Genomic DNA, 23,319 nt, shown 5'->3' with positions numbered 1-23,319 from the left:
ATGGATTGGAAGGAATGTTCCTCTTAAGATAAATCATATTAACGTTGGTGATCGCCTGACTTCTTGTCTTTTCAACGTGTACAACTTATTTTTTAGCTCTCTCATTTGAGTTTCCAATGGCTTCAATTTATAATGCATGAATTCAGTTAGTTGTTCTTTTGACAAACAGCTGCTTAAATTCAAAACAAAAACAAAAAGATGTTTTGTTCCACATGATGGATAATTATAACAAGGACGTTTTGGACAAAGTGTTGGTTGTACTTGTGGCCAGCTTCATTTTTAACTTCATCTGCATGAAAGACGATTCAGACAAAACAGGATTATTCTATAAGGAAGTGAACTCAGAGGTCTTTTCTTTGTGATGGTGAAGAGAAAAAATAAACAAGTATGGAATACATTTAAAAAAAGGTTAATCAGTGATGAAGAACAGGTGACGTTTACTGTAAATAAATCCCATCCTGTATAGTGTCCATACACAGGTACACACGCTGCACAAAACAATTAAAATACTGTGTGTAAGTAAACAACAACAATGTGCTCTCACACACACAGTCTGGATGCCATCTGCTCGGAGTCTTTCATGTGGTTTCTGTGAACGATGAGTTTGGTTTAAGCTTAAAAGAAACATCACTATTCTTTTTGTCTGCATGCTCATCAGCTGTTTTCTGCTAAATGAGCTGTTAAGGCCTTCTCTAGTAATAATTAACAAATACAACATATCTAATGTGGGAAAAGAAATCCATAAATCCTCATTCAGCTTCTTATTGAACCAGTCTGTTGGTGATGTTTAACCCCTTCTGTGCTGCATTCAGACACCTCTCACAAGCATTTAAAGCAGTGTGAAAAGTGGTGTCATTTCTTTAAAAACATGGGAAAAAGGCAATGAGCAACTTGGCAATAAATGTCTGTCAAATTGCAAAAGAATTGGAAAAGGTGACATGAAAAAGAGTTGAAAATTATGTGTGATAGCTGTGTATGTGGGCTGAGAAGATATTATCAAGAAAAATGTCCAGAAAACATATTTCATTCTTACCATTATATATTTAAAATTATGTTACAGAAAAAAATATAATTACTTTAAGTTATTTTTTGTTTCTTTTTGTGTTAAACTTTTAGTTTTTTGCTTATTTTCAGGTAATTTTCTTGTAAACTTTTAATTAATTTTAATTGTTTTAATTGGCATCTTTTCATGTTTTTTAAATAAATCAAGCCAGTTTGCTCAGGTTTCAAAGGGTTACACATCAAGATTGTGCAGTTTTTCCAGTTTTTCTGATTAACGTGGCTTCCTTCTTCATTTTGTGTTGTTTTCTTTTTTAATTTAAATTTCTGCAGGTCGTCTTCAAGTAAAAATCTGACCTGGTGAGGCGCTGAAATAACCTAAATCAAGGTCATCTGCCCGCGTGATTTGGATTTGAACCAGCAGCATGTGCAGAGACGTGTTGCCAGTGTAAGTAGTTCAGAATAACCCAGTTTTGGAGTCCTGACCCAGATTATTAAACACACTCTGGTCCTGATGCCAGAACCAACAGAGTCACCGAGCAACCAGACATAACACGCAGGGATGGAGAAACCAGGTCTGATGGCTCCTCACCAAAGTTAGCTTACACTGTGCAACACACACACACACACACACACACACACACACACACACACACACACACACACACACACACACACACACACACACACACACACACACACACACACACACACACACACACACACACACACACACAGATGGTCTCTCCCAGTGGGGAAGTCAAATGTATTTTGTTTCAAAAGGATAATCATTGTTTCTGTGTTACCATTTCCTGCCTATTAATTCTGAATCTTGTTTCAGGTGAGGAGTCCAGCGGAGCGACGCTCTCCTCCTCTGTGAATCACTCTGACAGTATTAATCTTCTGAATGGTAAGTGAAGTTTAATGGATTTATATGTGAGCAGGTCAACCTCAGCCTTGTCCTCTAAATAGAGTCTGTTACGTGTCAGTCCATTTAAATTCTCTCAGGCAGCCTGAGTTTTCGTCTAACGCCACTATGAGGCCGGCAGTGTGACAGCTGAGCTGGTCACGCACATTCATTGTCTTAAGGCCCGCCCTCTCAGCTTCATAAAGCTCTCAGATTTGACTCCAACCTGTGGCCCTTTGTTGCATGTCATCCCCTTTTTTTCCCTTTCACACTTAAGCTGTCCTATCATAATGAAGGCAAAAAGCCCCAAAAAATTAAACCAAACAAACAAACAAAAACAAAACCAATAAACATATTAAAAGGAATAATAATTCAAATAATGATGCAAATAACTAAAAAAAAAAAAATGTTTACAAAAAAAATATGATTGAAAAAGTAAGAAGAAATGACAAATATTCGCAATTTAACGGTGCAGTATCTCAAGAATGCAAAACATGATATCTCAAGAAATCCTCGAGGGAATTTCCTCAAACTTAGCACAAACCTTCACTGGGATTTAAAAATAAATTGATTAGATGTTGGTGGTTGAGGGTCAAAGGTCAAGGTCACTGTGATATCATGAAACATGTTTTTGGTCATAACTCAAGAATTCATCCGCCAGGTATGACAAAATAGCACACAAAGGTCAGATAGGATATTATGATGACATTTTATATCCAAAAGGTCAAAGTTCAACTTCACTGAGACGTCATAATGTTCTGTAAAAACACTTTTCTGTTACTCAACACCATAACTCAGGAACAGAAGGGGAGACATTTGGCCTGACACTGACTTGGTGACACTAATTTTGGGTGTTCACCTTGAAACTGCTGATTGTAGAAATGTTTTTGAATTATCCAGATTTTGGAGTTTGTAGCATCTTTGCAGCAACATCCATATTTGAGGCATTGCCTACTGTAAAGGCTACATATGAGTCTGGACAGATATAGATGTAACCTGCAGCTTAACTGGTTTGTGGAGGCATTCGACTGACAGTGGTACTTTGAGTTTCTTATTTTCATACTTCTGATGTATGTGTGTGTGTGTGTGTGTGTGTGTGTGTGTGTGTGTGTGTTGAATTTTGAGCCACCTTATCGAAATGGTCACAGTATACAGACTTGTTTGTAATTTTTGCATCTGCGTTTGTGAACTGGTATTTAAATGTAGAAGATAAAAATCTGGCATTTCTTAATATAACCCTCCCGCTTGACAAATGCTGAGTGCAGCCTTTAATAAATGTCAAACGTGGAGGGGCCGGCTCAGTGGCGTTCAGCTGAGAGCAGCAGAATAACTGAGTTCAGTCCTGGCTGAAAGCCACATTAACCAGCTGGAACGAACCATGAGAGGAATCTAAAACACATCCCACTATCAAACAAGCATTAAGACTATTTCTGCTGACACAGATACACATCCATCTCCACCTGTCCGCTCGGTTACACTCTCTGGTGACAGAGCAACATTTTTCAACACGCCTGCTCACAAAGAAGCTTCAGTTTGCAGCTGTCTCCGTCAATCACATCGTTCAATTGTCTTGTGTTGCTGTCAGCACTCGAGAAAAATGTCTTCATAGTAGCTGAATACTACACTTAAAAAAAACCTCTCTGTGTTTGAATCTGCAGAGAGAAACTGGTCTTTAACCCTTTAAAACCTGGACCGACATCATTTTTCATGTGCTACCTTTAGATGCCTTTCGCAAGCTATTTGGCACTTTGAAAACTGAGAAAATTGGGTTGATTTATTACAAGTATATGGGGAAAAGAGACAATGACCAACTTGGTAAGAGATGTCCCACGAAGTGCAAGAAATTTTTACCTAAAACTCAGTTTTAAAAAGGAGTGGAGGATATTAGAAAATAATTCAAAAAATAGGGAATATGTCCAGAAACTGATCTTTTATAAGTAGGATAACTTTATATATGCATAAATATATGTAAAATAAATACATATATATATATGTAACGTTTTTTACCATGTTTTTATCTTTTTTTTGGGCCACGTTTTGTTAAGTTGTTTGTTGCCTTCCTCTCATGTTTTTGAAAGACATCAAAACAATTCGCTCAGGTTCCAAAGGGTTAAATATAACTTCTTGCCTAAGAGGAGTCCACCATCGGAGCATCAATTTTTCCATTTAATGCTAAGTTACACTTCTTCTCCACTACATTTTAGAAGGAAAAATGATACTTTTCACTAGATAACTAACTTACTAATGAAGTAAGAGAGAAGAGGAAATAAGAGCAATAATATAATAAGACAGAAGAGGAAATGAATAAAGAAATAACAAAGCAGAGTAATAATGACAAACTAGAGGATGAATAGTATGTATAGTACACTGCAAAGGCTCCTCATCAGTCCTGAACATGTATGGAAACCAGCAGTGTTTAAGAGCTCCACTGTTTACACTGAGAGACAGACGGCAGGAAAAAAAGAAATAGAGCAGAAACGGGGAGTTATGTTTGACTGCAGGCAGAAAGACAAATATGTGAGGAAGATGTCGTTTGTAGAGACGGTCTTCTTCATAGCAACAAATACTACTTTCTGGTGTTAATTGTTAATTTAAAATCGCATGTTGCACTGCGTTAGTGTGAAAACGTCACTAATCATCGATGCCTGAACGTCTTGGGGGTCACTGATCCTCATGGACAGAGGAGACTGAAGGGACACGATGACATCACCTTAATTTACTAATTATCGTGAACGCTTAGGCCCAAACAAGGTTGCAAAACTATTACTCAGTTTATCTATTAAAGAACTGTTTATTTAACAAGTAATTAATGCAAACAAAAAATTTCAAAATTCAAATCCAAACACATAAAATTCCACTGACATCTATGATGTTTGGTTTTCTATCCCCCCTAAAAGGGGCGTGGCCTTGACGTTTTTTTGGAAGTGTCCGTGTATGTGTGTCTGGTCTGTTGGCGTGTGTCGCTAGATGGCTCAATGTCTAACAAATGAGTAACGTTATGAAGTTTCTTTAATCCCCACATGTCTAATGTGAGTAATATATAACTGTGTCATCATAAAGGCCTACTAATTTTAAACTTCTTAAACAAAGTCATTAAATTGGGTAAAATGTTATGGAAAGGTTTTGGAAAAGTTTTTAAAATTCCTTGGTAAAACTGTGTGTAACATGTACTGTACACATGAACTGTACACATGGCTGATTTTACCCCTACAAAGTACACAGAAGCTCAGGTTAAAACACACGGAGGAAACGTGACTTCATTCTCTGCTCTGTACGCCGTTCCTCCATTATTTCTTTAATTAGCAGTTTTGCTGCTGTATTACTGCTCTGAATACAGAACAATAATAACTGTCATCCACGATAAACATTTTTCTGAAATGGGACAATGAGTATTTTACTTTTGGCACTTAAAGTATATTTTAAAGGGTTGATACTTTTGTATTTTTACTTAAAATCTGAGGTCTATTGATCTGAGTACTTATTGCATCTCTTGTAGATACTACGGTCCTCCACTTAGATTTATCAGCTGTCATCTCTGCTGCTTGTCTCGTGTATCTTAAATAGTATATAAAAGATACATATATAAACAGTCAAAATCTCTCAGTTTTTGTATTTGTACTTTTGGAGTATTGTTTTAGGGATACTCATCTTGCTTTGCTTGCGGGGCACTTTTGCGAAATGACAGGAGACCAGGGGCCAGTCGCAGCAGCCACACATGTTTCTAGGAGTTAAGGACATTTCTGGGATTTTAGGATGTCTCTAGGGTTTGTGGATATTTCTATGGTTTTTGGACGTTGGTAGAATTTTAGGAAATATCGGGAATTTTAGGATGTTTCTTGGATTAAAGCACATTTCTAGGATTTTAGGAGTATATCTGGGATTTTAGGAGTACATCTGGGATTTTAGGACGTTTCTCGGATTTTAAGATATTAGAGCTAGTACTTCTGTTGGTGGTGCGGGGGATCCTCCACTGGCACGTTTTTAAAAACAACTCCATTTTGATGCTGTTTTATGCACTCTGGTACCTTTTTTATACCAAGAGTACAAAAACACTTTATTCACTTTATTTTTATTGTAAATTGGAAAATGGTTGGGGGGCCATGTACCCGGCACCCTATCCGGGGACAGATTTGACCCACGGGCCGTAAGTTGAGTATCACTGTTTTAAATGCTGCTGTTTTCACTCAAACTGACTCTAGACCAGTTGATTTCACAGATGATTAATTAGTTTCCCTGACAGGAGGTGTGCAGGCCGCAGACTGCAGCTGGTGTGATTGAAAATGACCGAGGACAGCTTGTGTAGATGCAACTGAGAACACGTGAACGAGACATGAAAACCGAAAGAAAACGCTCTAATTACAAGTTTATCTGATGCCTTGAACGAAAAATAAATGATATCTGGCATGAGAAAGGAAGGAGGAACATTCCTCAAGTGATGAAGAATTTAGGGGTGAGGATGGATGAGGAGTGCGTTTGTGTGTGTGTGTGTGTGTGTGTGTGTGTGTGTGTGTGTGTGTGTGTGTGTGTGTGTGTGTGTGTGTGTGTGTGTGTGTGCGTGCGTGCGTGCGCGCGTGTGTGCGTGTGTGCGGGGTTTCTGGAGGAAAGCTGGGGGGAGATCTGGTCTTAAAAAATTAGCTTTGACCTGAAAGTGATTTACGGGGTCCCATGTGGTGAGGAGGTGGGAGGTTGGGGCCTCTCTCTCTCTCTCTCTCTCTCTCTCTCTCTCTCTCTCTCTCTCTCTGTGTTTGTGTGTGTGTGTGTGTGGCTGACAATGTACAGGCCTCAAGAGGCCTGTACATTGTCTGTGGGGACAAACACACACAAGTACACATTTTTGCACAACAGCAGACACATGTCAAACACTTAAATGTTTACACACACACACACACACACACACACACGCGCACACACACGCACACACTCATGTTCATGTAAAACTCCAACATAAGGAAGTGATTTCTCCCCTCAGGGTGTGGTGGAGTGACAGTGGGTTTTAAATGTGGTCTCATTGGTAATCACTCTCCTTCGATTTGGCGTAATTAGCCTCCACTTCCACGTTTGCTGGTTTTTGAGTCGGTAATGATCAGTTCCTTCAGACGGAGTGAGGGCGGAGCCATCAAACAAACAGGTTTGTAAGTGACGGCAGAGTTAAACCCTTAAAAGCCTTGGAGGTCAGGGAAATCAGTGGGCCTCATGCAAGAACTACTGGTGCTAAAGCCCCTCTCCCACTAGACAGAAAAAATCACTAACATCTGGCTTTTGTATTTAATGGGAAAGTTTGCAATCGCTATTCAATACTGAGACAAATTACTGCAGTAGTCTCAACTATGTATCCGCTCTAGTTCCGTTTGGCAGTGATGGAAACATGACACCCCGGTGAAGGCGCACTTCTTTGATGTGACGCAGTGACGAAACACTGCAAAATAACGTCCGTCTCTGTCGTAGCGGCACTCTGGCGTCGTTCAAAATGACATGGCTTCAAGTTTGAAAGAGACTTAATAATAACTAACATTTTCACTGGCCTCCATGCTGCTTTCTGCTGTTTACTAACCTGTTTTTTGGTTTGTAATGCTGAATGTCACTCATTAGTAAAAAAAAAAAAAAAAAAAAGAAAAACCAAACAAACAAAAACAAATATGGAGTTCTTAAGTTTGAACAGGATCCACGGGACATTCAGAGTGACAGCGGCATTCACGTAATTTAGTGTAAAAGCTAACAGCGGCTCGACAGTGCGCAACAACATTTTCTTCTGGTAACCAAGATGTCTCCAAAAGTACACTGCACAGCGTGCTGACGAGCAAAAGCAAAACAAAACGACTTAAAACAAACTGAGTCTCAAACTGACAATTTCAGGTTTCATAGAAGGTATTTGAGGTGCTTGAAGTACTTGAATTCAACACTCAGAAGTTTAAGTCCATGAATACCTTGAAAATCAGACATTTTTTTTAAACTTGGTCCTTGAAAAAGTAGTTGAATATATTTGAGAGGACAACAGAATGATAAATTATTGTATAAAATGTAGATAATTGTTTAAACTAGGAAGCAAAGAACAGCCGAGGTTGTGATTATTTGTGCATGCAAAGAATTGATAGTAAACATCAATAAAAAGTCAGCACCAGGATGTTTGACTAGCCTACTAAACACTCACACCGGAGCACCGTCACCCATCAGTGCCAGTTTTGAACTGAAATTCGGCATTTCATGAGCAACGTTAATTAATAATATATTGATTTTAGGCCTTGGTAACATGTTTCTTCCATTTATGAATTTGCACAATTTTCTTGGAACAGATAGTTGTGGGGAAAACAATTTCATCTTCAAAAATAAAAATGAGTGCTTGAAAAAGTATTAAAAAGTCCTTGAATTTGACTCGCCCTTGTCTGTAAGCATGTTTCGAATCTGACTCTCACGGGGCCGCTTCAGAATAAAGTATAAAGATTCTGTGCAATGTTCTGAAACAATAATCCCCAAAAAATGGCGTGTAAATGTGGCAACGTCAGAGTGAGTGTCCGTATCTGATTCAATAAAAATATCAGCCTAAGACGATCCTCTAAAGTGAAGGTTTGGACATTAATTTTGGACAGAAGAAAGCTCCTTAAGATCATTATTACTCTAAAACTCAATATTCATGAGAATTCGGACATAAGTCTTTGCTTATTTTAGTTTCACTACTATAAAGGAAGGCAGGTTTAAAGAAGGATCTGAAATAATGGAATGTATCCCACATGTTAACAGAAAATCGCAGCTGATGTCGTCTTTAATTTTGAGATGATATAAAGACAAAGAATGATTATGTTGCGTAGAGTGAGTACTGCAGCAGCCTGTGTGTTTGTGTGTAACCGACCATATAGGAAACTGCTTCAGTCTCTGTTTGTATCCAATGAAACGAATCAAAAACAAGACGAGGGACGTTCTGTATGTACATTTTTAGTCTCCTGGGTCCTTGTGTGTGTGTGTTTCAGGGGTCTTGTTCTCCTCTTTTGTAGCCCCCCCCCACTCATCCCTCCTGCATCTCCCTGTTTAGTGGAAACATGTTTTTCTTTATCTTATGTTCCCATCTGTGCCTCTTGTTTGTGGCTTGTGTCTCTATACTTTTCTCCCTCTGCTTATTCCTGTTTTTTATGTCTCCGTCTCTCTCCCTTTCTCTCCCTGGCACACAGATCATCTGCAATCATTAGAAAACGGTTTTAAGTTACTTTGAACGCTCCTCTGAGACTTTGCTCAATTTCCAAGTAAACAGAATCCATAAAACATCTTTTATCGTATTAAGAGCAGCAAATGAACAAATCTCTCTCTCTGCATGGTGCCAGAAATCGTCGGATCAAAGAGATTCTCGAGAAAGACGAGAGAGAGTTTGTGTGATTGTGTTAAAGAAGAATCACAGAAGAGGTGTTTAATTAGCTTCTATAAGATGGAAATATTTGTTCGTTCTGAAGTTGTTTTTGCTCCTTCTCAGATCATCTCTCAGCCGTCACCCCTGGCTCACTGCCAGCTGAAACACGATTGGCTCATTTTGCAGAGGTCAGAGGTCACAGATGACTCATGTCCCCCCCAGGGTGAAGAACTATGTTGTCATGGATTGAAGCGCACACACACACACACACACACACACACACACACACACACACACATTTTCAAACAGTGTCTGCTTGTAACCTTCCTAAAATAGTAGCTATAGTTGTATTGCACTTGTATGAAGTATACTCTACGATCTGTGGTAGGCCTGAGTTTGAATTTGTTCTTTTGAGATTAGAAACCTCTTTTTAATTTTTACCGATGTCTTCAGTAGAACATTTTTGCAGTTAAAAAACTTCTGGTTTTTAAACAAAGCCTCTAACAAACAGGGATAGTGTACAACGCTAAATATGTGATCAAGCTTTTGATGTTTTTTTCATTCACAAAGAGATCCCTGATAGTGTCACTGTGCGGGTTATTTCTGACAGTGTTGCTTGTAATTAAGATCTCGTGATTGGAAAAGTTAACTGATACAGGTGTGACAGTCTCCGTGAACCCAGGTGACCCAAGCAGAGCCAGACTAAGCGTAACTTGCTTCATGGCTCAGGCCTTTGACCTGGAGGAAAGAGAAACCAGCTGATGCATTTTTGGCAAAGCTGAGTAGAATATAAACACGTTTTGTGAGGAAAATGGTTGGCTATAAACACTAAAATCAAGGGTGTGGACCTCCATCTTTGTTCTTCTTTATCCAGTTTAATGTTGCATCACCGCCTTATACTGTTTATCTTCCTTCTTGAGCTGTTCACAAAGTATGACGGGAACGCCTTAATGCTAAGTGTGATGCTGAAAGTGTCTGTAGAAGAGAGGGAGACAGCAAAGTGAAGCTTTGAAGTAGTCACAGTTATCACAGTTTCTCACGTACACGCACAGTGGGTCAGAGGTCGAGGACGAGCTGGCACGAAGATAACGCATCACTCCGGTGTGATCCACTTTGACTCATAATGTTCGCCCACAGCTGAGGGTTTTTGTTTTCAGGTCATTTGAACGATTGTTGTTCTAAGTGAGGGAATTAGCACTGAACTTGAGTCCTGTTAACAGCTTTCGACAGTCTGCCTTTCAAAAGATTTGGTTCAGAGAGGAAAGAGGGGAAAGAAAGGAGGTGAAACAGACTAAATAAAGGAGTGGCAGATGTATCTCGGTGGCCATGCCGATGAAAGCTCAACCTGAAATGGCGCACTGTGCCAATTGTGGCCGAAGTGTTTGCATATTGGAGCAGTTTTATTTTTTGAAGTGACTATCTCTGCCACGTCTCGTTTTGTCACTCCAGAAAACACATGAGTTTTTCCTCTTAAAGGACCCACTTCCATGCTGGCAAGGTTCGTAACCCTTTTATCACTCAGATAGATTGTATTAAACTGGAAACAGGCACAACCTCACACATCGGTCAAAGATGTTTTGAGAGCACCTTAAACTGGAAAAACTTCACTTTAAGAGGTTCCTTTGAGATTTTCCATGAGACTTAGAAACCCCTCATTGAGTATGCACAGGTTAGACCATCAGTGTCCTCTTATCCCTTTACTATAATAATTAAATAATACCTATTATGCGATGCCAATAATCACCATATAAAGCGACTTTGTACATTTTGTATTGGGGTGGGCGATATATCGAATATACTCGATGTGCTGCGGCTTGTTCCACGTGTGATGTATAAAATAACTTTATCGTGAACATTGAGTATAAATTGTCACATTGTTTTTATAAGTTACTGGTGTTTGGTTCTCTTGCTCTCTTCTATGTCTTCCTCTGACAGACACACACAAAGCAGGGCTTTTGCAGAGCTCCAGACTGTGACTTTTTAGTCTCATTTTATTGAAGGTACATGTCCTATTGTCCATAATGTGTCCGTACATGTGAATTCTTTATTGTTTTTGTATTTTTTCCAACATTTGTATGCAGTGTTTACTTTATGCTAACTAAAAATAATAATAAACAGATGTGAAAAAAATGAAAAATCAAACAACCCATGAATTTCCTAGTAGGTCAGCCAGTTTGCATTAAATCATACGGTTTGAGCTCGTGCACTGGACCGCCAAAACCAGAAATCGACTCAACTCTATATACATCTTTTACATAGCATATACTATCGACCTGCTTTCTCCCCCCAGAGATCCCCCTTCCCCCTAAAAACGAAGGCAGAGGGGGAGAGGTTAATGTAGAAGTAATGAATTACAACTGACCTGATCATACAGATAAAATAACATGCAAAACAGAGTGTATTTTTATTAATAAGAGGTTAATACCTCATGAGAAAGGGAGCCAAAAGCTAAATTTACAACTACAGCAGTATGTAAACGATATAGATAAATGAATACAGTGAGGGCAAGTAGAGGACACAGGAGGACAGACAACATTCAGTTGTTCCACAGGAAATAATGTTTAAAAAAGTAGGCTAAAGGAAAGAAGAGAAGGAATGTGTTTGATGAGCTGTCCTCCTCTGCAGTTGTCATTTCGCTGGCTTCATGTTTTAAATGGCCATTTTTCACGTCTCCTCTCCCTTTCTTTCCATTTTCTCAGATTTCTTTATCTCTGCCTCTGTCTCCCTCCTGACTCCATCACTGTCTTTGTCCTCGTGTTTTTCCTTTCACTCTGTTAACGTCCACCTCTCCTCTCAGTTTTTACTCACACTGCAGACCTCGCTCATCTCTCCCTGCCTGTCGTCCACGTTCGTCCACCTCACCCCTCTGTCCCCCTGCTGTGTGTTGTGTTATGTGGTGATATCCAGGGTTTCTGTGTGTTTAGGCCCAAGCCAGAGCAAAGATTAAAAGACTCTACAGTAACTTAATCTCTTAAACCTATTGACATAAACTCTTCACACACAGTGTACATCTCTATTTTCCTGAGGAGATACAAACATCTGGGTTCTTCACACACACACACACACACACACACACACACACACAAATGCCTGGCTTCTCTGAAGTCCTCAAAAGATACAAACATCTGTGCTTCCCAACACACACGCATACACAACCCCTGCACAAGCACTTAGATGTTCTTGTACGAGTTCATCTTCTCCAAAAGATGAGAAACATCTGTTCACACAAGCAAAAAATCTGATCATGTTCGTCAATAAACAGCTGAGTGTACAGTTATGTGAGAAATGTCTATAAGTTGCCAAAATATTTTCTTCAAAAATCACAAAAAAATCACCCAAATGTTTTCTTTTGATGAAAAAAAAGCTGAAGAAAAAAAAAAGAGAAAAATATCGCCCAAAAAATTAAATGAAAAACTTTTTTTTAAGAAAGAAAAGAAATCAATGAAAAAAGGACACAGAAGACTTTTCTTTAAAATTGGCGATAAAATATATACAAAATACAGACATTTGAAGTTGTTTGCCACTCCCCAAACCATAATTAAAACCATATGTCCCTCCCAGTCTTTAAAAAAAATGACATTCCTACCTGTTTTTGCATCCCCCTTCCCCTCATAAATAGCAAACAGTCCCTTAGTTATATTTAAATTTCCACACAGTGTACATCTCTATCTTCCTGAGGAGAAACAAGATACAAACATCTTGGTTCTTTTCTCTCTCTCTCTCATACACACACACACACACACACACACACACACACACACACACACACACACACACACAAATGCCTGGCTTCTCTAAAGTCCTCAAAATATACAAACATCTATACTCTCCAACAGATACATACACAACCCTGCACAGACTCTTAGATGTTCATGTTCACGTTCATCTTCTAGAGAAGATGAAAAACATCTGTCTGCACACACAAACACGGTGCCTGCCCACATCTGAGTGCACCGACACGCTGATGAACAAAATCCTTATCTGAATATATTCATCAGTAAACAGCTGAGTGTGCAGTTATTTGAGCGATGTCCATGAAAACTTTGGATCATCATCCAGTAGGTGTGGATCACACTTAAAGTCCCGGCTGTTTATAAGACGCAACTTTCATCAGAGCAGAAGCCTCGAGACAGAAAACAGATTTACTGTGAGCTGACGAGGAGCTTCATCATGAGTGTTAGGAAATCAAAGTCCTCTGACACTGACTCTACCTGCCAACTTTCTCAAGATTTAACCGGAAATAAGTTTCTTACTTTTGTGTTGTCTTTCGTCTGATGGCAACATCCAAGCTGTGATGCTCTCGTGGCTCAGATCCTGGTGGTGTCACTTCATCTTCACAGGACACACTGAAATAATTACAAGTAAACATATGAGTGAATTCCAAAAAAGGTTAGTCCAGCTTTTACAGCTGCTAAACGTGCAGAAATAAGACACACGCTCACAAAAAAGTAAATTTCCCCAACAAGTGGTGAGATACCGGATGGTCGCTGTTTGAACATCCAATCAAGGCGTCTCGTTATGGTTCAAAAATAGTTCTGTCATGAAAGTTGTGCAGACGTCCTCAGCATTACCTGGCTGTCCATTGGACATCCTGTTTGAGCGTCCAGGCAACGTCACAAAATTTGCCCATTTATCTGTTTATCTGCCACGTGCTATTTGTATGGACGCTCTTTATACAACATCACCTCACTTTTTGGCAAAATCTTTTGGGTCTTACAAGCGCCACAGATTTTAAATTCTGAAATATTATTTACATTTAGATACAAAATGACATAAGCATCTTTTTTGTTTTTAAGAAATGGATATTGAGTAATACTAATCTTTGGACGTGTAGTGGATGTCACACTGTGGCCATCTGATCACAACCATTTATAACCAAATAAACTGACAAACTTACTTTTTTCATAGCATTAATATGCTCAATATTTACTGGTTTGTATGAGAAGGTCTGACTGGAGCATTATTGGACATGGAAACAAGGTTAATATCTCACCCTCCACCTCATAATAATGCTGCAGTTTTTGGCGTCCAATCCTGACCACGTTTGGCCAGGGACACAAAGTCAACACACAACCAATGTTTCCTGGCTCAAAACACCTGCATCCTGTTGCTCCTGTGTTATTTGCAGGTATTTAAATTGGCCAACGTTTACACATTTTGCACAGTATTTGTCCGTTTTTATGAAAATGAGCCTCATTTTTAAATGAATCAAATTCAGAAAGATCAGAGCTCACAGACACACACAGTTAGACAATGTGAGCATCTTCAGAGTTAGTGGTAACTGAAGCTCATTTTTAAGTTTTAAGCACATTTATAAGAAGTTTCAAGCTGAGACTTGTCAGTGATTTTGGCCAGGAGCCTGAATTGGGCTGGTACTCACTGGTTTCCAGTGCTGGTACCATCTCCTGGTATTTTCTCCCTGCTCAATATGGCTCAGTAGTGTCCAACATGATGCCCACAGCTGCAGAGCATGTTCTTAAAATAACTTACAGACATCTGTTTCAAGGTGGGATACTGCCACCAAATGCAGGTATTTTAAGCCAAAACATAACCAATTTTGTGACAAACCTAGCAACAAGTTAACCAGCGTTGTTGAAAGGTAGAGAAAGAAATTTTCAACAGATTCACTGCATCTGAATGTACAAGTGTACAAATGTATATTTGGTTTGCAGAAACGTACAGTCCCAGATTTTATTCTGGGGATTGTGTTGGTGCAGAATAGATCACTATGGCAAAATGACTGTATGGACAGCGAGATGGCAAAACTAGAGATGATTGTGAAGCAGATGTGAGTCTGTTTACGTTCACTCTGCTGTCTTTTTTCAGAGAGTCTGATCTAAATCCAATATGGACGCTGTGTGTCTCCCCACATGCTTTTCTATCAGTCTTTCTGCAGCTTTTTTATTTTCACAGCTGAGAGGAGACAAAGAGGGACCCCTCACTTGTCTTTCTCTCTTCATCCATCTCCCATTGGCCTCTTTGTGCGTCTGTCTCTGTGGAGAAAAGACAGATACAGAGACATCACTCTGTCTGTGCAAGTCTCTCCATTACTCTGTCTTCCTCCCTCCTAATATGTCTCTCTCATGTGAGCGACAAGAGGAGGAAGAAATGGAGAGGAAGAGGAGGTGGAGAGAAGTTCTGGGTTTGTAATCATACCAACTCTCCACGGTCCTCCCCTCGATTAGCCCTGCTGTCAACACCACTTAAGCTGAGCCCTAAACATGCTGAACACACACATAACACACACTCTATCTCCCCATCTTTGCTCTGTTGTCCATCTTCCTCTCCTGAATGCAGCCCAGTCGCCAGAAGACAATGTTGGCATTGTACATTTCTGAAAATCCCGAATGTGTTTTATTTTATCGTCACATACATATCTTATCAACGTTTTTAAAGTGACGTAGTAAATGAGCTGACATTGTCATCGGGAGGTGGAGGGGGATGGTGGATGGAGTAGGTGTGATGCCTGCCGAGCTGCAGACCACTCTTCTATACCAAAAAAACCCAACAAGATCAGTAGTTTTTTAGCAATTCGTTGCTGTATTTCCAGTGGCTCTTAAGCCACCAAACGTGGGTGTTTTTATCAGCGTGCCACCAAAACCAGGTATTTTAAGTCAAAACATGATCTATTCTTAACAAAAGCCAGGTGCTTTTGTGCCTAAACATAACCAAATGTAAACCACAGCATTGTTGAAGCGCAAATTTTCAACATATCTGCTACAATATAACAGAATCTGCAGAAAAATACAGTGCCAACATTTATTCTGGTGACTGGATTGATATATCCATGTTTATGTGCATTAACACTGAAGCTGTGTGTGTGTGTGTGTGTGCGTCTGTGTGTGTGTCTGTGTGGGTAAAGTGGATGTTGGATGATGTCATGTGACTAATTGGAAGCAGCACAAGTGTGTGTGTGTGTGTGTGTGTGTGTGTGAGTGAGTGAGACGACATCAAAAGACATTATGAGACTCCTCAGCTGTCCGTCTGTCTGTAGTTGGACCTGTTTCTTGATTTTATTTTTGATCTTCCTTGACTTGTCAGTCAGCTCATATCTATTTTTTTTTAATTTTCCATAAATCTAACAAAAATATGAGTATAAGCTGTAGCAGTTTCAAATAAAACTTAATGAGCTGTTCAGAACAGCCTGTATTTTTGTGGCTAATGTTTAATGTCAAGGATTCAAGTAGTACTGAAGAAATGCAGTACGTTGTGATCTTCCTCAGATAATTGTTGGAGTAACTGAAATCTGGATTCAAATTTATGACCTGACACTTTACATGAATCACTGGCTGCAGATATACGCTCCAGCATGTTTCTCTCTGAATTGAATCACATGATTCACACAGTCAGTCAAAGCTGGAAAAAAAAGTTTGTTTCTGATACACTTCTTTGAATTAAACTAAGAATCCAACCCATACACACACACTCACACAGTTCTGAATAGAAAAAAGGACCTGAATCCCTTTAGCTTTTGTAGTTTGTTTGCCTTGTTGCTGAAATGTGCTATATAAATTAACTTGCCTTCACACAGTAAAGCAACGCTTATTTTGGACAAAAAGTGACGTCATCAACAAATCCAATAGCCCAGTTGTTTGGAAGTCCTTTGATCGGCTATCAGATTGGATCTTGAAAATGGGCTGTTTAAAAAAAATATATATATTTTGAAATCAGACTACATCATGTAATTCAGTTTTGGTCTTGATTTCAATCAAACCTACAGTTTTTATTGATCAAAACTTTTTAGCAGGATCGGGATATATCTGGTCCAAAAATCTGGATTGTCTTGATCCTAGCAGAGAGGTGGATTTCAGAGGGGGTAATAAAACCTTTAAAACTGGTCAAATGCTTATACATTAAGTTGTATCCTAACGGCTGAGTTGGCGTTTCATTTAAAAAACCTGGAAAAGGGAGCAGCTAGTCGACCTTTAATGACTGAAAATAGTTACATTAGTCATTTATTGGACACGGCCGATGTTTCCCTAATGTATCTGCTTGGGTTTTTAACCTGTAAAGAATGAACGCTTCCCTGTGGACACAGTCTGATGGATTCAGCAGAAGATAAGGAAGGATGCACTCTGCAGGTCTTTATGGTACCAGAGGGTCCTGCAGCTGTTACTGCACTTCAGTAAAATTACTGCCTGAAACATACTTATAGGATTCAATTAGATCCTCAGTTAAACTGAGAGGAAACTCAAAATAACATCTTTGAATCTTAATCTGATTCATATTCTAATCTAATCCATTTAAATAAGAGTTTCTTCTGCTCTTGTTCCGTCACAACAAGACAGTGCTGCACTTTGTGTGGTCACCTCCTTTTAGTTATGGTTGCATTGAGATTTGTCCTGCCTGAAACAACAAGGTGAATCCGGCCTGGATGATTTGTGCTTCTGTTTGGTCTGTAGTTGCAGTTAATGTGACTTGTTTCTTGCTGCAGTGTCCCCCTGAGGCTCAGTTATTTAACTACACAGGGACGTAAAATGCATGTTTAGTACATTAAGTTCTGTATGAACATGGTGTCTCTTTGTCATATGTGAGGTGATGTCTGTTAAGTCTGCACACTTAAGTGTGTTTTGGTTTTGTAAAGGTCTGAACAAAGGAGGACAAGTTTGATTTAAAAGTGTGGCAGGAAAGGCAAATATTTTTTAACCTGTAATAAATAAAAACAAAACTGATATATCACCATCTTTTATGCTGATTTGGTAAACTTGTTAGCAAACAGTTACTTATTTACACATCCAGCAGTTACAGAGCAACATAGTCATTCATTTTTGAGTTGTGTTTTTGTCCAATTTTATGACCATTATTCTCTTTTAGCTCTGTTTTTGGTCCCCACCAACTCCAGAGGGAAATATCTCTTGAATGGAATTCAGAAGGGAATATTCTTCATCTGATAAACGCTCCACCATGTTCACCAGCTAACCTCTCACTGGAGGTGGGTTTCCATTAAACCTTGAATTGTGCAAATTGAAATTTTCAATATAAAATATACCTAATTGAAACATGTCAATATCGAAAAAACTTCTATTTATCACAATAGTGTTTTTACGCTTGCATAATGCAGCACGCGCCACAAGAGGTGTTATTGCATCGCACAACTCTTAGTGCCAATTCCCTCATGTGTGGTTACTCCCATGTAGAAGGGGCTTTCCATTAACGTTTGCACAGCACGCCCATGTCGCCTTCAGTTGGAAATAATGATGGTTAGTGCGGAGGCTACAATAGAAATAAACTTGCTGATGTTTTGAACAACCATCACCATGCTTCTTGTAATGTTAACACCAGATGAGAAGTCTCATAACATCACTCAGTGGAAACACAGTCATTTCGCAATTGTGATTTATCGACATTTTTAAGATATCACTTAAGTTTTGTGCAACTCTGTAACGAAAACCTGCCTCGTGTCTGTCCTCTGGTGCCTGCCAAGCAGGTAGAGAGCAGTGGGATTTATCGACTGTATAAAATAATCAACATTGTAATGTCACCCATTGATTTGTGGGCTCCCATTTTGATGTCTCAAGTTTGGATCTTGGATTTTTGTCTTTGGCACTCCAGTGTTGGCTTTACTTTTCAGCTCAGAGGGTTGCAGCTTGGCGGCTTTTCACAGCCTTTTCTTTGGTTTAGGAGAGTTTTCCTCAGGAAAACTCTCCTAAACCACAACAAGTTGTGCAGTTTACATGTCTGATGCATATAAATAAACAGAAGATCTACAGTTTGTTATTGTTGTGGACAGAAATAGAACTCGTGCCTCCAAGAAAAACTGAAAACCTCCCAGGATGAGTACTTAAAGTAAGGATCATTTTGAAAAATCCATGTCCATCCATCACTCACATCATTGTAAATCTAAACTCTTTTTTTTTACAGAAATCTCGCCCCCTCCCCAACACAGACGCACACAGATACACCTCATAGAAGAACATAATAAAGATCACAGGGGGGAGCTATTTGTGTGTATGTTGTATTTGATACCCAGTGGCCCTGTGGGGAGTAAGGCCAGTGAGTTCAATGTAGCACAGAACACACACACACACACACACACACACACACACACACACACACACACACACACACACACACACACACACACACACACACAAATGAATATCATGCTGGTATGCCGCCTCACCTCTGTATATAAGGTCCTATCACGAAAAGGGGGGCAGAGTGGTCTCGCCTCTGAGCTGAGAACAGTAACAGTGCCTAAATGAGGTCTGTGTGGAATGGTGTGGTGCATTGTGGTAGTTGTAGGTTTTCTACCTCTTGAGCAACAGTGAATGCGACAGTTCCTTTGCTTTGTTTTCTCTTACGTCACAGCAGTAAATCCTTGAAGTATCTTCCGTTGGTGAGATTTGTTTCCACTGTACGAAAGTTGAACCACCCTCTGCAGAATACTCATCCTCCTCTTTGTGTTTTTAGGTGTCTTTGCTGCTTCTCTTATTTAAAATCTGGTATCTGTTGTAATAGCTGAAACGTTAATTCTACACTCATGTATCTTTGTCAGCTAAATATCAGTGCTGTTTATAGACACTTTTACTACAATGAACAGAGAGAACTTAGAGGATAACGTGCATTAGGATCGTCTCACCCCCCCAAAATTACAATGTGGCTGACAGATCACAGTTGGGAAAAACTATATTAAATATAAAATGTCAGAGCTTGCAGACATCCATTCATTTTACACATGGAGGTGATTATCCAAAGAAATTATGGATTTGGGAATTCCTTTCTTTATATTCAGACTTTAAGTATTAAAGCGACCCCTCTCTCAACTTCCTTTAACCCCTGTGTCTGTATAATGCCGCTTCAATTTCTGCATTTCTGTTCAACAGCCAACATACTTCGCTTTGCATCAGTATAGCCAGCGCCCTTATGGAGCAGAAACCTGATATCTGCAAGTGAGGAGAGTGCATATATGTGGCGCAGCATGCAGGGCTTCACAAAGACGAGGTCTCCCTGCAGCTCAGCAGGCGAAGGTTTGGAAAATCTGTCTCAAAACCTGCATTGCTGCCCAGAGTTAAAAACGTATGTACTCCTCTAAAAGCACTATTGATAGTAACATCTGCAAAATGTCATGAGATTAAATCCAGATTGTCTCACATATAGTCATGGAAAAACTTGGAAAAGTCACGGAATTTTTAGGACTGGAAGATTTAGAAAAAAAATATATATTTTTTTTTTAAATTAATAATAATGATAATAATAATAAATATAAAAGATAAAAAATTACAAGGAAAAAAATAGGCAGTAAAATAAATACAAAAAACAGTCAGTTAAAGTTGTATCCCCCCCACCTGAAGCCAAAATGAAATAAACATAAATCCTTCCCCAATGCTTTAAAATTATTTGACATGCCTCCCCCGTTTTGCACCACCCCCTACCCTCTCATAAGTGACAAACAGTCTCTAAATTATATTTAGATATTCAGTTCTAATCCTGGTCTGAATCCATTATTTTTTTTTAATATTATGTATTTAGAAAAGCAATTATATAGTAATGAAAAAGAACCAATAAGTATTAGAGATGGCTGTTTCGGAGAATATATGGTCTATAAAATCTGCCTAAAAGTCATCGAAGAGTCAGGGAAATTGATTGTTAAAAAAGTGTATGAACCCCAACTCCTATTAAAGCACTGTAGATAGAAACATCTGCAAAATGTCATGAGATTAAATCTAGATCGTCTCATATATTCTCTGTTTGCAACTTGTTCCTCTTGTTATCAGGCCATTTGGAAGAGGACTTTGATTTATTCTTGTCTTTTCACTTTGCATGACTCACTCTGATACGGAGAGTCGGCCCAGTGCCTAAAATATAAACGTGAAGCTACAAACTGTTTTTCCTTTCTCATGATTGACTTCACTTGGCATAATGTGGGCCTTTGAAAGGGCCCTGTGGGGTGAACTCAGCCAATCTGGAATTTCACCCGAGTGTGAAATGGAAATTCTTGTTCTGCCTCCTGAGGCCACGAGCATTTTGCTCAGACAAACGACACTTGCGGGGGGCGTCCCGACTCAGCGACAGCTTGGACCGTTAAAAAGAAAATCCGCCCAAAACACAACACTTGTTATTCGTTTAAACAGAGACAGGTCAATTGTGATTTGTTGTCCTGCGTGAAGCTGGAAGAAGAGTTTCTCTCTTCAGCAGGTTCCTTTCTCCTCAGCAGGTAGAGCAAAAACCAGATGCTTTAGTGAAACCGCAGTTATGACCAGGACTCTGCTGCGGAGACCACTGAAAACCTGTTTCTTCTGGCACTCAAGCACACGCAGCAGTGATCCAGCACCGTAATGAGAAGCTCCTGGTGGATGTGTAAATGTGAAGTGGTTCCCCTGAAATTGACATATCACTCTGTTGGAGTTGTTGGAACTACAAAAGCACTCACAGTCCACCTGGACTTGTCACAGAGTGATGCTTCGTCCCTCACAGATTAACATTTGGCTGAGCACAGACAGAGCAGACAGACAAATTAGTTTTTTTTCTGTCATCAAGTTACACACATGGATGTGTTACAGGAAGTCTGGATACACCCGTGGCGGCGGGGCTGCGTTCATTCCTATAAGAGCGGTCCAAATAAATTTAATTTTACGGCTCTTTTAGACTGTCCAAATTTTGTGAACTGGCTGTCTTAAATCTAGATGGTGAATTGAGTCGTTTCAGAGGGTGTTGACTCTCCCAAAAAGTATCCACTGATTTATAAACATCTCTTTCCCAAACTCTTTCAGCATCGCTACAGAAAGTACACTCTACGTTGCACTGACACTAAATGTTGACAGCAGCTTTAAACTATGCGGTGTGCAGTCTTTTAACGTGGATGCTCCGTGGAACAGGCTTATGCGGTTTAGGAGTGTTGTGTTTTGTATGTCTGGGCGCCTCAGAGGAGGACTTTATCTTTATCAGTAGTGAACAGAGGTCAAGCTGGTTCAGGGGACCAGGCCACATGCTGGGAAATGATAAAACACAAACATGCATCCACACACGCATATATGTACTGCAAATGGGCATGCAGATACTTTGAGCACTGTTGATATTGGACAGTGTGGTGAATTCCTCTGTGACATTAGGATTCATGAAAAGCTTTCAAAGTTAATTAGCATGATTCAGAGTACATCAAAAACCAACATTATTTTTAAATTTTTGGTTAGAGCAGCTGTAATCTTTATTTTATTGATAATAATGTCTCAAATAAAGTAAAAAAACATGTTATAGGTGTCTCTGGTGGTAGTGCTGAACAGAAATGTGATCAGAGAATGATAAGTTAAATCTGCAGCTCCCCTCGACCAAACAGGACCTTACGGTGTGTTTTAGCTCATTGTTTCTGTCTGACCCTTAACTTTTTTGTCCTGGCTCACTCTCACACCTCTCATAGCACTGTTTTCAGAGAAAAACTTGTAAAAAGCCACTGCACACCAGCTGGTGAACATAAAAGAGCATTTAGCAGCTAAAGAGACATGTAGATATACAGATATTTTCCTCAGAAGTTGATAATAACCGAAGCCAGAGCCAAATGAGTGAATATTGGACTTCATCAGGTGGACATTTGAGGAAATTTCTAGGATTTTATGATGTTTTCACATTTTAGGATGTTTTTTTGGGAGTTTCTTGGATTTTATGACGTTTCTCAGATTTTAAGATGTTATCTTGGATTTCAAGGACATTTGTAGGATTTTAGGATGTATCTCAGGTTTTAGGATGTTGCTAGGACTTTTTTGGATTTAAGAGCATTTCTAGAATTTAGGGATGTTTCTCAGACTTTCAGATGTCTAGGATTTTAGGACGTTTCTCAGCTTTAAGGACTTGTTTTGAATTTTAAGACATTAGGGGCTTAGCAAGGACCTCTGTCGGGGGTACGGGGGATCCTCCACTGGAGCTTGTTTTGATAAACAAGCTCTGTTTTGATGCTGTTTTATGCACTCTGGTAGATTATGTATACTAAAAGTACAAAAACATATCCAGTGTGACTAATTTTTATTGTGAATTACGAAATGGTTGAGGAGGCTACCCAGCACCCTAGCATGGGCCAGACTCGGCCTGCGGGCTGTATGTTGAGTATCACTACTATAGTCTCTTTCCCAAAGCATTTTTAGTAGTT

At 39.4% G+C, this 23,319-nt stretch overlaps 1 protein-coding gene and 1 long non-coding RNA gene across 3 annotated transcripts in view; one reads left to right on the top strand and one right to left on the bottom strand.

Annotated features, from left to right (window-relative positions):
• The window catches only part of ripor3 (RIPOR family member 3), a 69,609-nt gene that overhangs the window by 32,622 nt on the left and 13,668 nt on the right, over positions 1-23,319 (bottom strand). Inside the window, exons 1-2 of one of the 2 annotated variants that reach the window (XM_088070303.1) lie at positions 15,182-15,202; positions 13,493-13,585 (exon numbers count right to left, since the gene is read on the bottom strand). The gene's annotated coding sequence lies outside the window, so the exon portion shown is untranslated. Of the gene's footprint in view, positions 1-13,492; positions 13,586-15,181; positions 15,203-23,319 lie in introns of those variants that run through there. The other variant, XM_042493936.2, reaches the window with a different exon arrangement.
• LOC148190284 (uncharacterized) lies at positions 1,260-9,535 on the top strand. The gene is made up of 3 exons (XR_015775042.1): positions 1,260-1,447; positions 1,841-1,909; positions 9,363-9,535. It is a non-coding gene; the product is annotated as an uncharacterized LOC148190284 (long non-coding RNA).

This window comes from Plectropomus leopardus, chromosome 2 (assembly GCF_026936395.1).
Source record: "Plectropomus leopardus strain MGB_pleo_1.0 chromosome 2, ASM2693639v1, whole genome shotgun sequence".
NCBI lineage: Eukaryota > Metazoa > Chordata > Actinopteri > Perciformes > Serranidae > Plectropomus > Plectropomus leopardus.
The sequence above is the reverse complement of the archived record's forward strand: the minus strand, read 5'-3'. Positions and strand labels throughout refer to the sequence as shown.